Consider the following 14,641-nt stretch of genomic DNA (forward strand, 5'->3'; position numbering starts at 1 on the left):
CCCTCACGGAGCTGACCTCGAAGAACCGGCCACAGAAGGTACAATGGACACCCGAGTGTCAGGTGGCCTTCGAGATTTTGAAAACAGCCATGTGTACCGCCCCTGTGCTCCAAGCCCCTGACTACAGCCGGGAGTTCGTAGTCCAGACCGACGCCTCGGAGCACGGCATCGGGGCGGTCCTATCTCAAATTGACCCCGAGGAGATTGACCATCCTGTGGCCTTCATCAGCCGGCGGCTGCTGGCTAGAGAGCAGCGATGGAGCACCATCGAGAGAGAGGCCTTCGCCGTCGTATGGGCCCTCAAGACACTCAGGCCCTACCTCTTCGGCACCCACTTCCGGGTCCAGACTGACCACCGGCCCCTGCGGTGGCTGATGCAGATGCGTGGCGAAAACCCAAAGCTGCTACGATGGTCCATCTCCCTGCAAGGGATGGACTTCACTGTGGAGCATCGCCCTGGCAACGACCACGCCAACGCTGATGGCCTGTCCCGCTTCTTCCGCCTCGACGAGGAGAGTCCCCAGGAAGATGGGTGACTCTCCCCGCCTTCAGCTGGAGGGGACGTGTGTTGGACCCGGCCTCGTGGCGTGGTCCTACCCCTCCCGCATGGCGGGCCCGGGATGACATCGGCCCTCCATCGACCCGCTGTCGACCCCCCTGAACACGAACCAACGACGAGAGCAGCCCCCCTGGCAATCCCCGGCTCTCTGCTCGCCCTCTCTGCCGGTCTGGCGACCATGCCAGGCCACCCTTTCCGGCCCGACTCCATCTTGGGCCCATCACGTCCCGAGCACGTGGCCGCAGCCACCCCCGGCCACGGTCCCAGCGAAGCCCCGACATCGAGGCACCAAGATCCTCCCAGGTGGTAGAGTGGCCACTTGGCGGATCCCGGAGGAGGGGAGTTTTGATGGCCCTCCAGCCGTCCCCGGACGCCTGGTATCGATCGCCCTCCAGCCTCCCTGGGCGCTGGCTCCACCCCCCTGCTGGGTGTCTGGACACCATCATCCCGGCCCCTCTGGCCCCCAGGCGCGAGGGTCCGGACATCAAAGGACTCCAGTCCTATATCTGGGCCAGCCCTGGATTAGGACTCCAGTTGTATCTTGGAGTCGAAGCCCTGCTGACCTTGTCGCGGCTGATCCTGATCCGAACTCATGCACCTGGAACCTTCGAGGCCCTGCTGACGCTGTCGCGGCCTGACCGAGCTGAACCACCTTCGAGGCCCTGCTGACGCTGTCGCAGCCTAACCAAGCGGAACCACCTTCGAGGCCCTGCTGACGCTGTCGCGGCCTGACCGAGCTGAACCACCTTCGAGGCCCTGCTGACGCTGTTGCGGCCTAACCAAGCTGAACCACCTTCGAGGCCCTGCTGACGCTGTCGCGGCCTAACCAAGCTGAACCACCTTCGAGGCCCTGCTGACGCTGTCGCGGCCTGACCGAGCTGAACCACCTTCGAGGCCCTGCTGACGCTGTCGCGGCCTGACCCCTTGAACTACCCACGCACCAGTTGGTGCCAAGACTGTCCCACTACCCCCTTTTCCCGAAGCCAAGACTTTACGGATCCCTCGATCCCTGTGTGATAACCTTACGAGAACGTGCCTTCAATTCTTATATAAAGATTCGCGAGAATATTCCTTCGTGTGGTGTCCGTCTGTGGTAGTGTGATTGCTCAGCTGTTACGATTGTAGGAGAGGAACCTCGCCAAGGAGGCCTCCCTACGGCGCTCGGCCTATTCCATAGAGAGAGGTGGGTCTCGGGGCGGGCAGTCAGACATCTTCTGTCTCCCCTGGGATCGCCTTTCTAACAGTGAGGATCTACACGTTTTTTGCATATTCAGGACCCATAAAATCTCCAATATGTGTCCCAGGGGTGTGGGGTCCTGTAACTATAAGCAGGGGCCTTATAAAAGATGTTTTATGTACCCTGATGATGGAGGAATTGCACATTGCAGTTCTCCCATTGTAGATGCCTAGCCCCATAAGACTACTTGGCAACACGTTCAAGGACTTAGGAGAATGATATTGATAAATCCAACAATATGCCAATATTTAATTTATCCTAATGTATACAGAAAATAATTCATAAGACTTTCTTGTCTGTAGGCCAAAATTCAGCCTTCCTGCCCTCTTTCCTGATTGGTCAGAGTCAAGAGGATTAGCCAGGCTGCTTTGATGAAGTGATAATTGGCTCACCCGTGGAGAGGCTATCTGGTGGAGAGAGTTCTGCTACACAGGAATGCCAGCGCAGAGGGGAGGGGTCGCAAAGCATGAACCTTCAACGGGGGATAGGACGGGCAGGGCAGGCCAGGTCCATCTACCCCCAGCCCATCTGACCCAGCCAGATGGCAGGCTTAAAGCAGGAATTTGCAGCTGGTAGAGGGAGGAGGGGTATGGAAATGAGCCATACTGGAGGTTGGTTTAACTAGTGCTTGCTCCTCTGCTTAGATTTCGGCCATATTGAATTTTTGAGAAATAGTGCTTTCTGGGAGAAGATTATGCCACACTTTGAAGGGAGTGGTCATGCTCTGGAGTGTTGCCCCCGCCTCATTGGACAGGAGTGCTCTCCTGTGTGACCGTGGGGGACACTGAATAAATACGTGAGAGGAGCAGACCCTCTCAGTTCTGCTGCTTGAAACTAAGAGAAGAAGGCTTGACAAGCTGGAAACTTGATTTGTACCATCAGGCCCTGAAGACTGACTGACTGCGTCTGCTGCATTATCTGGAACTACAGTCCTTTGGACGTACCTTGCTTCGAGAGGAATAAAGAGTGGCCTACTCGCAAGCTACAGGGTAACAGAGCTCACCTGGGTCACACCACCAAGAATCACCATCGTGGAGTGGGTCCAGTGGGTTTGTAAGGGTTTTGTCCAGGTGCTTTGTGGGAAATGGGGTCCCAACCTTTCAAGGACCATCATGAAGCTGCCAGACCCTTGGATTGTGTTTCGGATACTTTGGGCCTTCAAGAGGAACTTCAGGAAAACGTTCCAGAAGTTTGGAGCAACGCCCAATCCTATGAGTTACTTACCGCTGTTCCTAGATGGATGGAGTATATGGCATGGCTGGTTGCACAACACCCAATTCTTTGGGTTATCCTCCTATGTTCCGAGATGGACAGAATATATGGCATGGCTTGTTGCACAACGCCCCGTCCTACGGGTTACCCACCGCTGCTCTTGGATGGACAGTGTATATAGCATAGCTGAATGAACAACGCCCATGTATGGGTTACCCACCGCTGCTGCTGAATGGACGGAGTATATGGAATGACTGATTGTGCAACGCCCAATTCTATGAGTGACCCACCACTGCTCCGGGATGGACAGAGTATAGGTCATGGCTGGTTGCACAATGCCTTATACGATGGGTTACCCACGGCTTATGCTGGACGGATGGAGTATATGCCGTGGCTAGTTGCACAATGCTCCTTTCTACGGGGGACACAAGGGGCTTGTAAATAAGCCCCATATGTACACACACACACACACACACACACACACATATATATGAAGATGCATTCTATTGTTGCATCCTTAACCAATATGGTTAACTGTACACCAGCCACTATCTAAAGCACAACATTTAGGTGGATTGCGCAAAAAATGCATTCAATGAGGACGTTCCCTAGAGTCCCCTAATTTTATTTAATCATGTATTGATTTTGTAATTATTTTGAGTCTGGGTCGGGTTCGGCGTTGGAGTGCTGCACAAGCCCAAACTCGGTTCCTATTAATGACATTTTTGCAAACGCGCACTCCAAGCTGGCATCTTGGCGCGAGTAATAGACGCGTGCTGCCTCATTAAATTACTTATGCATGCAGTATATGTTTTTTTTTACCTTTCCTGGGCCCAAAGATGCGTTTCTACTAAAATTCCCCCTTCTCCTTCATCGGTTACAGTACATTATGCGTAAATATTCAGGGCATTAATGAGAGTGTTGCACGGAAGGCGATTGGCTATAAATAGACACAACAGAACCTGGAAATAATACAGAAATATTTTAAAAGCTGATGAAGGAAGATAGTGTCTAGGTTGTATCACCAGTGACAGTTAAAAAAAATCTGCATAATTTCCGGTACCTCCTTATAGCTTCAGCCTGGGCAACCCGACATTAGGATCTATGAATGTGACTATAACATCCATCCATCTTGGTAATTAGGCGCGCATAATAATGCTTAGTTATTGAGTGTGCGCGCATAATGGGAGGCGCAGCAGTTAAAAGAACATTGCTTATGCACGCAGCCGTGGTGACTGTGTGTGGGGGCATGAATCGCATACAACGACACACACACAGGGGTGTCACAGTCTAACCCATTATGGGCCATATGTATCAAAGTCCTCATTTGCGATTCTCAAATAGCGATTTTTTGCGAATCTCTAATTGAGAATCGCAAAATGCTATGTATGTAGGATTTGCAATACATTTTGGGAATCCTACATATTGCTTAATTGCGAATCTCAACTTGCGATTCGCAATTAAGGACTACCTCCCCATTCATTCCTATGGGCCTAGAGGCCCATAGGAATGAATGGGAAGACATTCTCAATTTGCGATTAGCAATTAGAGAATCGCAAATTGAGAATGCAATTTCAAGGGTGCAAGGATGTCAAAAGGACACCCTGTTGCACCGCTGAAATAAGCATGGGTGCACATGTGGCGCACAAACATGCCCTAAGGGCATGGATGTGCTTCACACTGCACTTTGAAAAAAGCAAAAATGTGCATTTTTCAAAGAAATCGCAAATTACCACCAACTTGAAGTTGGTGGTAATTTGGGATTCCTTGAGGCCAAATTGCACTTTTTTGGTGCTTCTTACATTACATTTAAAGAATCGCAATATTTGCGATTCCTTAAATGCAATCGCAAAATAAGGAATCGCAAATTTTGCAATTCCTTATTTTGGACACAGATTTGCCTTCATACATACCATTTGGCAAAATTGCGGTCGCAAACGCAATTTTGCTCGATACATATGACCCTAAGAGACTTGCATTTTGATCCCGACTCCCCAAACTGTTAGAAATGTACTCCTGTCGGTTTCTTCCACGATCTGAATTCACTCCTGGGTTCACAAAGGTGTCTAAGTGTACTCCGGGGGATGCTAGGACTAAGGCAGTTTTACCAAAACTTCTGGACTACTTTTGTTAATCCCATTTTCGCATGAGGAAATACCCACCTACATATTTATGTGATTGCTATAGAGCTATATATTTTCTACAGGAAAAATGCCCTCGCTGTTTTGTTTCTGCACAGGTCGAAAATGGACCCCCTGATCAACCCCGTGCCCTGCACTCACACCTATCTTGTGGGTGATCCCTGCCCACACCCACCAATGTAACCTGCCTTTGACAGTAGTAAATCTTTGGAAATGTGCAGTAAATTAGTCTGTGAAATCCCACAAACTCTCATGTTTGTGGCTGTGTGCAGACTTTGACCGCATTAGATTGCATCGATGAATCCTTCACTGGTGAGATACATGAGGAAGAGGTATTATGCTTTTGCTGATCAGATGCTGGTGAGGCTAAACTTTTCGAAGAACTATCACAGAATCTAATACCCAGGGGGCCATATTCTCAAGAACGTGTGATAACCATCGCAAAAGTTACTTAACGCAACTCCCAACATCGCCGGAAAATTACGGCATGTTAACGAAGCATTCTCAACATGGCGGTACCATGCGATAGTCACCAGATAACGGGTCAAATGTCTGCGTTAAAACCAAAGCCACGCCGCAAAAATGAGAAACGCGAACGCAAAAAATCCTGCGATGAGGCCAATAGCGGGACAAAAAGAAGCAAAAACCAGCTACAGGCCTGCAAATCCCACGCGTCTAGTGGGAAGATGCACTATTACAGCTACAAAAACAACACACCAGAAACAATCCAAAGTGCAGGAGGCAATTGGTCACCTGTGTGAACACGAGTGCAGGAGCCAGTCGGTGTTGGACTTTGCCCTCTTGGCAGGGTCATCCCTGAACTTTTTGCCTTCCTCCAATATTCTCTCTGACCTGTTTTTGTTGGTTTAATGACTCTGGGCACTTTACCACTGCTGACCAGTGCTAAAGTGCATATGCTCCCCCTGTGCAAAATGTATATGTGATTGATGTCCATGATTGGTTCATTGGATTTACTGTCAGTCCCCAGTAAAGGGCACCAGGAGTGCCAGGGCTTGTGAATGTCAATACTGCTAGTGGGCCTGCAGTGCTGGTTGCGCCACCCCCAGAAGCAGCCTTTTAAAATGTGTCTAGGGTCTGCCATTGCAGAACCTGCGTGCAGTCTGGATCTGTCATGCTGGCTGGGCAAGTGCACACACTTGCCAGCCTCTAAACCTTCCCTTTACTTCATATTAGTCACCCCTATGGTAGGCCCAAAGGCAGGGTGCATTGTAAGTGTAAGGTAGGACATGCCCCGATGTGTGTGGCATGTCCTAATAGTGAATTACAGCCAAATTCGTTTTTCACTATTGAAGGCTACCTGCTCTCTTAGGCCAAGATGGGCTGCTGGAATTATTATACTCTATAATCCCAGCAGGCTCAGGGAACATGGTAGAAAGTCAAGTTTAGTATGCCTGAACTCAGAATAATAAAATACTTCTTTTAGTAAAGTTTATGTTAATATCCTGTGTTTGCAAATGCTACTTTTAGAAAGCTAGCATTTGCTTACCTAACCATTTCAGCGCGCCTCTGCTAGGATGTGTATCTGACTGTCTGGGATATGTGAGTGACAGGGCTGGGGGATGACAGGTGGTGAATGCAAGGATTACACCTTAGTGGGAGGTGGGAGTGTCCCTGGACTCTGAATAGGGCTGTGCTCTGCCACCACAATGCTGGCTCCGCCCCCCTGGGGAGCGACTGATGACTCAGCCCGACACCTGGCCCAGGAAGGGAGAAGCACTGTCAACAAAGTTATCCTGGCTGCCCCTGTCCACACAATGCTGGCTCCACCTCCTGTGGAGCGTCTGATGTGCCATCCCTGCTCCCTGAAAGGAGAGACCAGAGTACACTCAACAAAGTGCTCAGAGACTGAAAGAAGTTATGCAAAGGCCCCCCTGGCCTGTAAGAACAAAAAAAATGCTGTATGAAAGTAGGAGCCCTGCTCCTTGCAAACTAGATCTTGTTTCCCTCAACAAACCACTGCCCAACTAGAAGGAGAAGAAGACGCTGGAAGGACTGGCCTGCTGATTGCCTTGCTGAGGAAGGAGAGGAGAGGACTTGCTGAAAAGAATTTGTAGACTTGTGCTGAAACTTTCTCCAAGGGCTTGACTGAGCTTGCCCCCTGAACTGAACCCCAGGACCAGTGGGTTCATTGTGTCTTCGCTTGTTTCTATCTACCAGCCGTGTGTGCCTCCCGCCGGAGTCGAGTTTGTGCCCCCATCGCCCCCTCCTAGGGCTGTGGCACTCGGGAGCCTGTCTGCTCCTCTGCCCCTGCCTGCCACTGGAGCGCGCTGAGCGCTCACTCGCCCCTCCCACCGGAATTTCCTCAAGGCCTGTGACCTACGCCGAGACTGCAGCCCGCACATAGGACCGTGCCCTGCTGTCCCAGCTCGCCGACCCGAGGAGTTTGCAGGCTGCGCCGCCCCCCTGTTGGGAGACCCCAGTACCATCTGTACCGAGATCGTGGGCCGCGCCCGCCTGTGCGCACACACCCGCAGCAGACAGAAATCCAGAGACACTGCCAGAAACGAGTCTCACTGTCCGTGCACGGCTCGTCCCCCCAAGAAGGAATCCAAGCATCTCTCATGGATCCCGCACCGGGCTCGGGGCCCACAACGTTTTATTTCCCCGTTCGCACCATCCGCTCCGTGTGGCGGTGAGTAAACTGTACGCTCTGTATTGTGACCCCTTGCACGCCTCGTACTCCCGCTCACGTTAAAGGCGTTAGCATCCATAGAGAGAGGGGACTTCCCCTGTTCTACACGCACTAGAGCGCTACGAAGCGCACAACCCATGGAGTCTGGCCCTTGCACTCTGGAAAGTGCCCCGTACGTTGAACCCCCCCCGCAGTACAAGCCGCACAAGCTGAGTACGGCTCGTACCAGGGTTTTGCCTTGCTACGCCTCGGGCATCTGAGTAGGGCCCAGTACGCGATGTACGCTGCTCACGCTAGATGCGTGAGCCGCGGTAGGGTCTCTCGTATTTCACCGGGGGAAGTGCCCCGAGGCGCTACGAAGCACCCTGTGAGTCCAAAAGGGGCATCAAGTAACTAGTACCCTAGAAAAAGCATCCTAAAAGACCGTAAAGACAACCAAAGAACTAAAAGAACTGTTGGGAAGTAAAAGAGACTAAAAGGAAACATTTGAACTGTAACCAAGAACACTTGCCTATTTACAATCTTGTGGCCTCAGTTAAAAACGTTATATTGGTCTTGTGATAAAGTCTTGCCTGCATAGATATATTTTTATATAAGGAAGACGTATTTTCATATATCCACAGCCTGGTGTCCATTTGTAGGGGGATTGGTACATTTACTGTGTGTATGATTACAAATGCTTAACCCAATAACGCCTGAAGAATAGCCTTGGCTGCTCACGCCACGCACCTAGAGGGTGAGCAAGGGTAATTCTAAGGGGTCATCCTTTGCCCTGACTTAGAGGAGAGGGTCCCTGCTTGTCACAAGTGAATACTTGCGCCAACCAGAGACCCCCAATTCTAACATTGGACGCAGCGGTGAGGATTTGCGAATTTGCATTTGTGGTTTACATACAGTGAATTATTGATCACCACATAGTGAGAGCAGACCTATAACGCAGTCACAGATTTCCATTTTTTATAAGTTTGCTGGGAGATCTCCATGTGTTTTTGAAAACGTCATGCCTGGTTCAGTGAGGATGGAAAAGGCAGCAACCAGATGCCTGTCGCCAGAGGAGTTGGCAGACAGGGCAGCAACCAGGGCACATGCAATGGAGATGGCGAGATTAAAGGGACAAATGGAAATGGAGAAGCAAAAATTGGCAATGGAGGCGCAAAAACGCCAAAGAAATCACTGCTTGAAAATGGGAGACCTTGATTTGGAGCTCAAGGAGCTTGAAGCCAGGAGGGCTTCAGCCAACAACAGGAGATTTGTGTAGCTCGCAGATTGAGCTTTGCTGAGTTGGAGGTGGAGTCCCGCTCAGCTGGTGGCAGCAACATTCAGGTATCTAGTGCTGACAGCATAGTGCGCCCACCTAGAGATATGGCACCTGACTTGGAGGGGGTTAACTTACAACAGGAGGTTCAAGGGCATGAGAGAGCTCCAGTAGTGCGCAGCGTCCCTGAAGGGAATAGGGTGGCTGGCGTAGGAGTTCATGGTCCTAGTGGTGGGAGGGATTCCCCCATGGTTGAGGTCCTGGTGGGTGAGTGTAAACACCGCCCAGAAGAGTGTGGGTTGTGTGACAGAGACAGTCAGATACTGTCTGGCCAGTCTCAGAAGAATGGTGTGGCATATGTGTGTGAGGCACTGGATGGAGAGGTGAAGGATAGTTTGGTTAACCCTGCTAGGGGTCTGTGTGATCCAATTGTGGGAAAGCATACTTTAAGTCCCAGTTTTGCAGAGCTATGCCAACACCTGTTTGGGAGTAAGTTCTCTGACCCCAGGGAGCTCACATTGGAGGCAGACCTTGTGGTGGATTCCGGAGGGTCTGGAGAGGCATTGGGGTGTGATTCTGTGGGGAGTGGCTCAGGTATCTTCCAGCCCAGAGTGGTGGAAGTGGCGCAGAGTAGCCCAGCTAGGTCCTGTAGTAGTGAGAGGGGTGTAGGGTCTCACGCCCTGTCCTTAAGGGGAAGGAGTGAGAATGGGTTTTGTCCCGGTAGTGCCGAACCTCAGTCTCAGAGCCTGGATGGTTCTTTAAGGGGACACCAGGTGGGGAGCCTAGGCTGTCCGGATGAGTCACCCACTGAGGGAGATCCCCCAGTGGCTAGAGAATGGGAAGGCTCTGTAAACAGAGCTCCAGTAGTTCTGGTGTCTGGCAGTACCCCTCCAGTTGGGAGGGTGCAGAAGTCCAGAAGGAGGGGTGAGAGGGGGAAAGAGTCCCCAGTGGAAGAGCCAGTGGGTCAGGGGCCAGCCAGCAGGGCTGCGTCCCCAGTGAATGACCATGGGGACGCCACTTCTGTCCTGGGGGATCTTCCTGCACTGTCAGAGGGACAGGGGTTGGGAGATCTGCGCCAGCCAGACTGTCACACGACACATGAGCTATGTGCCACCCTCGGGGGGGGCATGGGTGCTCCCCGGGAAGTCTTGGTGCGCCAGGCAAGTGTTCAACTGCAGGGTTGGGCCCCTGAGTTGGAGAGCCAGGTTCAGGTGTTGTCTGACCTAGAGGGTGGGACCACTGTAATCAGTGTCCTGACCCATGTCACTTCGAGGGGTACCACTCCAGTGGGGAGTGGGCAGTACTCTGGTAAGGGGTGCAGAGGGAGGGAGTCCTTGCCTCTGACCCCGGTGCAGTTTGAGGGTTTAGACCCTAGGATAGAGGGCCAGGTGGAGGGTGTCCCCCCTGACCTGGTGCCCCAGTTACAGGATAGCACCCCTGAACTGGTGGGCGAATTGTGCAGGTCACCTGCTACAGGCGCCCTGACAATTCTGAAAGGGGGTACCACTCCAGGTGGGAGGGTACTGAGCCCCAAGGAGGAGGACCGGGTGTGGGAAAGCCCACCCCAGTCTTTGGTCCAGCCGCCAGGTACATGTCTGGGGCTGGTTGGTCAGTGCCAGGATGACATACCTGACCTGACAGGAGGGAGAGAGGACAAAGGGTGCCAAGCACCTGGGGCTACTGCCCCCCGCTCTCTGAGGCCACAGAGGTTTGAGAGCCCTGAGAGGCATGAGGCCTGGGTCTCATCCCTGACTACTGTCAGTAGCCACTGTGATTTGATGACGGTCTGTTGGGACACACCTGGGAGCAAGTTAAGGTTAGGTGCTGCACAGGTGGTGTCCACAGGTGTAGAGAAGGGTTTCCCAGGTATTGGCTTGATGGATCCTGAGAGTATGGACAGAGGATTTGAAATAGGCTCAGATTGGCGTAGAACTGGAATGTGCCCCTGCTGTTGCGGGCCAGGTCCATGTTCTATCGCCCAAAGCCGGGAAGTCCATCAAAGTGATGATTGGTCTACCCTGCATTTTAGCTGGAAGGGGGTTGTGTTGGACTTGGCCCTCTTGGCAGGGTCATCCCTGAACTTTTTGCCTTCCTCCAATATTCTCTCTGACCTGTTTTTGTTGGTTTAATGACTCTGGGCACTTTACCACTGCTGACCAGTGCTAAAGTGCATATGCTCTCCCTGTGCAAAATGTATATGTGATTGATGTCCATGACTGGTTCATTGGATTTACTGTCAGTCCCCAGTAAAGGGCACCAGGAGTGCCAGGGCTTGTGAATGCCAATACTGCTAGTGGGCCTGCAGCGCTGGTTGCGCCACCCACAGAAGCAGCCTTTTAAAATGTGTCTAGGGTCTGCCATTGCAGAACCTGCGTGCAGTCTGGAACTGTCATGCTGGCTGGGCAAGTGCACACACTTGCCAGCCTCTAAACCTTCCCTTTACTTCATATTAGTCACCTCTATGGTAGGCCCAAGGGCAGGGTGCATTGTAAGTGTAAGGTAGGACATGCCCTGATGTGTGTGGCATGTCCTAATAGTAAATTACAGCCAAATTCGTTTTTCACTATTGTAAGGCTACCTGCTCTTTTAGGCCAAGAAGGGCTGGATGGAATTATTACACTCTATGGGCCCGATTCACAACTTAAGACAAAATCCTAAACTTACTACTTTTGGTATTCACAGAAGTTAGGATTTTGTCTTAAGTTTGTCTTAAGACAAACTTAAGACAGACTTAAGACAGACTTAAGTTAGGATTTTGTCTTAAGTCTGTCTTAAGTCTGTCTTAAGTTTGTCTTAAGACAAACTTAAGACAAAATCCTAACTTCTGTGAATACCAAAAGTAGTAAGTTTAGGATTTTGTCTTAAGTTAGTTCTGTGAATCGGCCCCATAAATCCCAGCAGGCTCAGGAAACATGGTAGAAAGTCAAGTTTAGTATGCCTGAACTCAGAATAATAAAATACTTCTTTTAGTAAAGTTTATTTTAATGTCATGTGTTTGCAAATGCTACTTTTAGAAAGCTAGCATTTGCTTGCCTAACCATTTCAGCGCGCCTCTGCTAGGATGTGTATCTGACTGTCTGGGATATGTGAGTGACAGGGCTGGGGGATGACAGGTAGTGAATGCAAGGATTACACCTTAGTGGGAGGTGGGAGTGCCCCTGGACTCTGAATAGGGCTGTGGTCTGCCACCACAATGCTGGCTCCACCGCCTGGAGAGCGACTGATGACTCAGCCCGACATCTGGCCCAGGAAGGGAGAAGCACTGTCAACAAAGTCATCCTGGCTGCCCCTGTCCACACAATGCTGGCTCCACATCCTGTGGAGCGTCTGATGTGCCATCCCTGCTCCCTGAAAGGAGAGACCAGAGTACACCCAACAAAGTGCTCAGAGACTGAAAGAAGTTATGCAAAGGCCCCCCTGGCCTGTAAGAACAAAGAAAATGCTGTATAAAAGTAGAATCCCTGCTCCTTGCAAACTAGATCTTGTTTCCCACAATGAACCTCTGCCCAACTAGAAGGAGAAGAAGACGCTGGAAGGACTGGCCTGCTGATTGCCTTGCTGAGGAAGGAGAGGAGAGGACTTGCTGAAAAGACTTTGTAGACTTGTGCTGAAACTTTCTCCAAGGGCTTGACTGAGCTTGCCCCTGAACTGAACCCCAGGACCAGTGGGTTCATTGTGTCTTCACTCGTTTCTATCTACCAGCCGTATGTGCCTCCCGCCGGAGTCGAGTTTGTGGCCCCATCGCCCCCTCCTAGGGCTGTGGCACTCGGGAGCCTGTCTGCTCCTCTGCCCCTGCCTGCCACTGGAGCGCACTGAGCGCTCACTCGCCCCTCCCGCTGGAATTTCCTCAAGGCCGGTGACCTACGCCGAGACTGCAGCCCGCACGTTGGACCGTGCCCTGCTGTCCCAGCTCGCCGACCCGAGGAGTTTGCAGGCTGCGCCGCCCCCCTGTTAGGAGACCCCAGTACCATCTGTACCGAGGTCGTGCGCCGTGCCCGCCTGTGTGCACACACCCGCAGTAGACGGAAATCCAGAGACACTGCCAGAAATGAGTCGCACTGTCCGTGCACAGCTCGTCCCCCCAAGAAGGAATTCAAGCATCTCTCACGGATCCCGCACCGGGCTCGGGGCCCGCAACGTTTTATTTCCCCGTTTGCACCATCCACTCCATGTGGCCGTGAGTAAACTGTACGCTCTGTATTGTGACCCCTTGTACGCCTCATACTCCCGCTCACGTTAAAGGCGTGAGCATCCATAGTGAGAGGGGAGTTCTCCTGTTCTACAAGCACTATAGCGCTACGAAGCGCACAACCCATGGAGTCTGGCCCTAGCACTCTGGAAAGTGCCCCGTACGTTGAAACTCCCGCCCCCGAATTACAAGCCGCACAAGCTGAGTATGGCTCGTACCAGGGTTTTGCCTTGCTATGCCTCGGGCTTCTGAGTAGGGCCCAGTACGCGACATACGCTGCTCACGCTAGATGCGTGAGCCGCGGTAGGGTCTCTCGTATTTCACCGGGGGAAGCGCCCTGTGAGTCCAAAAGGGGCATCAAGTAACTTGTACCCTGGAAAAAGCATCCTAAAAGACCGTAAAGACAACCAAAGAACTAAAAGAACTGTTGGGAAGTAAAAGAGACTTAAAGGAAACATTTGAACTGTAACCAAGAACACTTGCCTATTTACAATCTTGTGGCCTAAGTTAAAAACGTTATATTGGTCTTGTGATAAAGTCTTGCCTGCATAGATATATTTTTATATAAAGAAGACGTATTTTCATATATCCACAGCCTGGTGTCCATTTGTGGGGGGATTGGTACATTTACTGTGTGTGTGATTTCAAATGCTTAACCCAATAACGCCTGAAGAATAGCCTTGGCTGCTCACGCCACGCACCTAGAGGGTGAGCAAGGGTAATTCTAAGGGGTCAGCCTTCGCCCTGACTTAGAGGAGAGGGTCCCTGCTTGTCACAAGTGAATACTTGCGCCAACCAGAGACCCCCAATTCTAACAGTCGCTCACCTGCATAAACACGAGGGCAGGAGGCAGTCAGTAACCTGTTTGAACACGAGGGCAGGAGGCAGTCGGTCACTTGTGTGAACACGAGTGCTGGAGGCAGTCGGTCACCTGTGTCATTCTCCATCTCCTGCGTGACACAAGAGTGAGGGCAGTCAGTCTTCTGTTTCTGCATAAATATGAGGACAGAGGGGGTCAGTCTCATGCCCCTGCATGAACAAGAGTGCAGGAGGTGGTCGGTCTTAAGGTGGTGCATAAGTATGAGGTCAAGGGATAGTTGGTAACCTGTCTCTGCATAAACATGGGGGTGTGCAGTAATTGGTCTCCTATCCTTGCATAAAAACGATGGCAAGATGTGGTTGGTCTTATGCCGTGAGGGCAGGACCGTCAGAGTACTGTCACTGCATAATCACAAGGGCATGAGGTGGTCAGTCTTCTGCATAAACATGAGGCAGGACGAAGGAGCACATATGCTCCAGACCTCAGTTTGCTCTCAGTAACCATCCATCCATGGGGCTAATATTGTCCTGGTAGCCTCACTTTGGTCCATATATATCAAGAATAAATGCGCAGAA

At 51.4% G+C, this 14,641-nt stretch overlaps 1 protein-coding gene across 1 annotated transcript in view; it reads left to right on the forward strand.

Moving 5' to 3' along the window:
- LOC144785021 (metabotropic glutamate receptor 6-like) overlaps nucleotides 1-14,641 on the forward strand; it is a 250,240-nt gene that overhangs the window by 150,475 nt on the left and 85,124 nt on the right. The window lies entirely within an intron of this gene.

This window comes from Lissotriton helveticus, chromosome 10 (assembly GCF_964261635.1).
Source record: "Lissotriton helveticus chromosome 10, aLisHel1.1, whole genome shotgun sequence".
Lineage (NCBI taxonomy): Eukaryota > Metazoa > Chordata > Amphibia > Caudata > Salamandridae > Lissotriton > Lissotriton helveticus.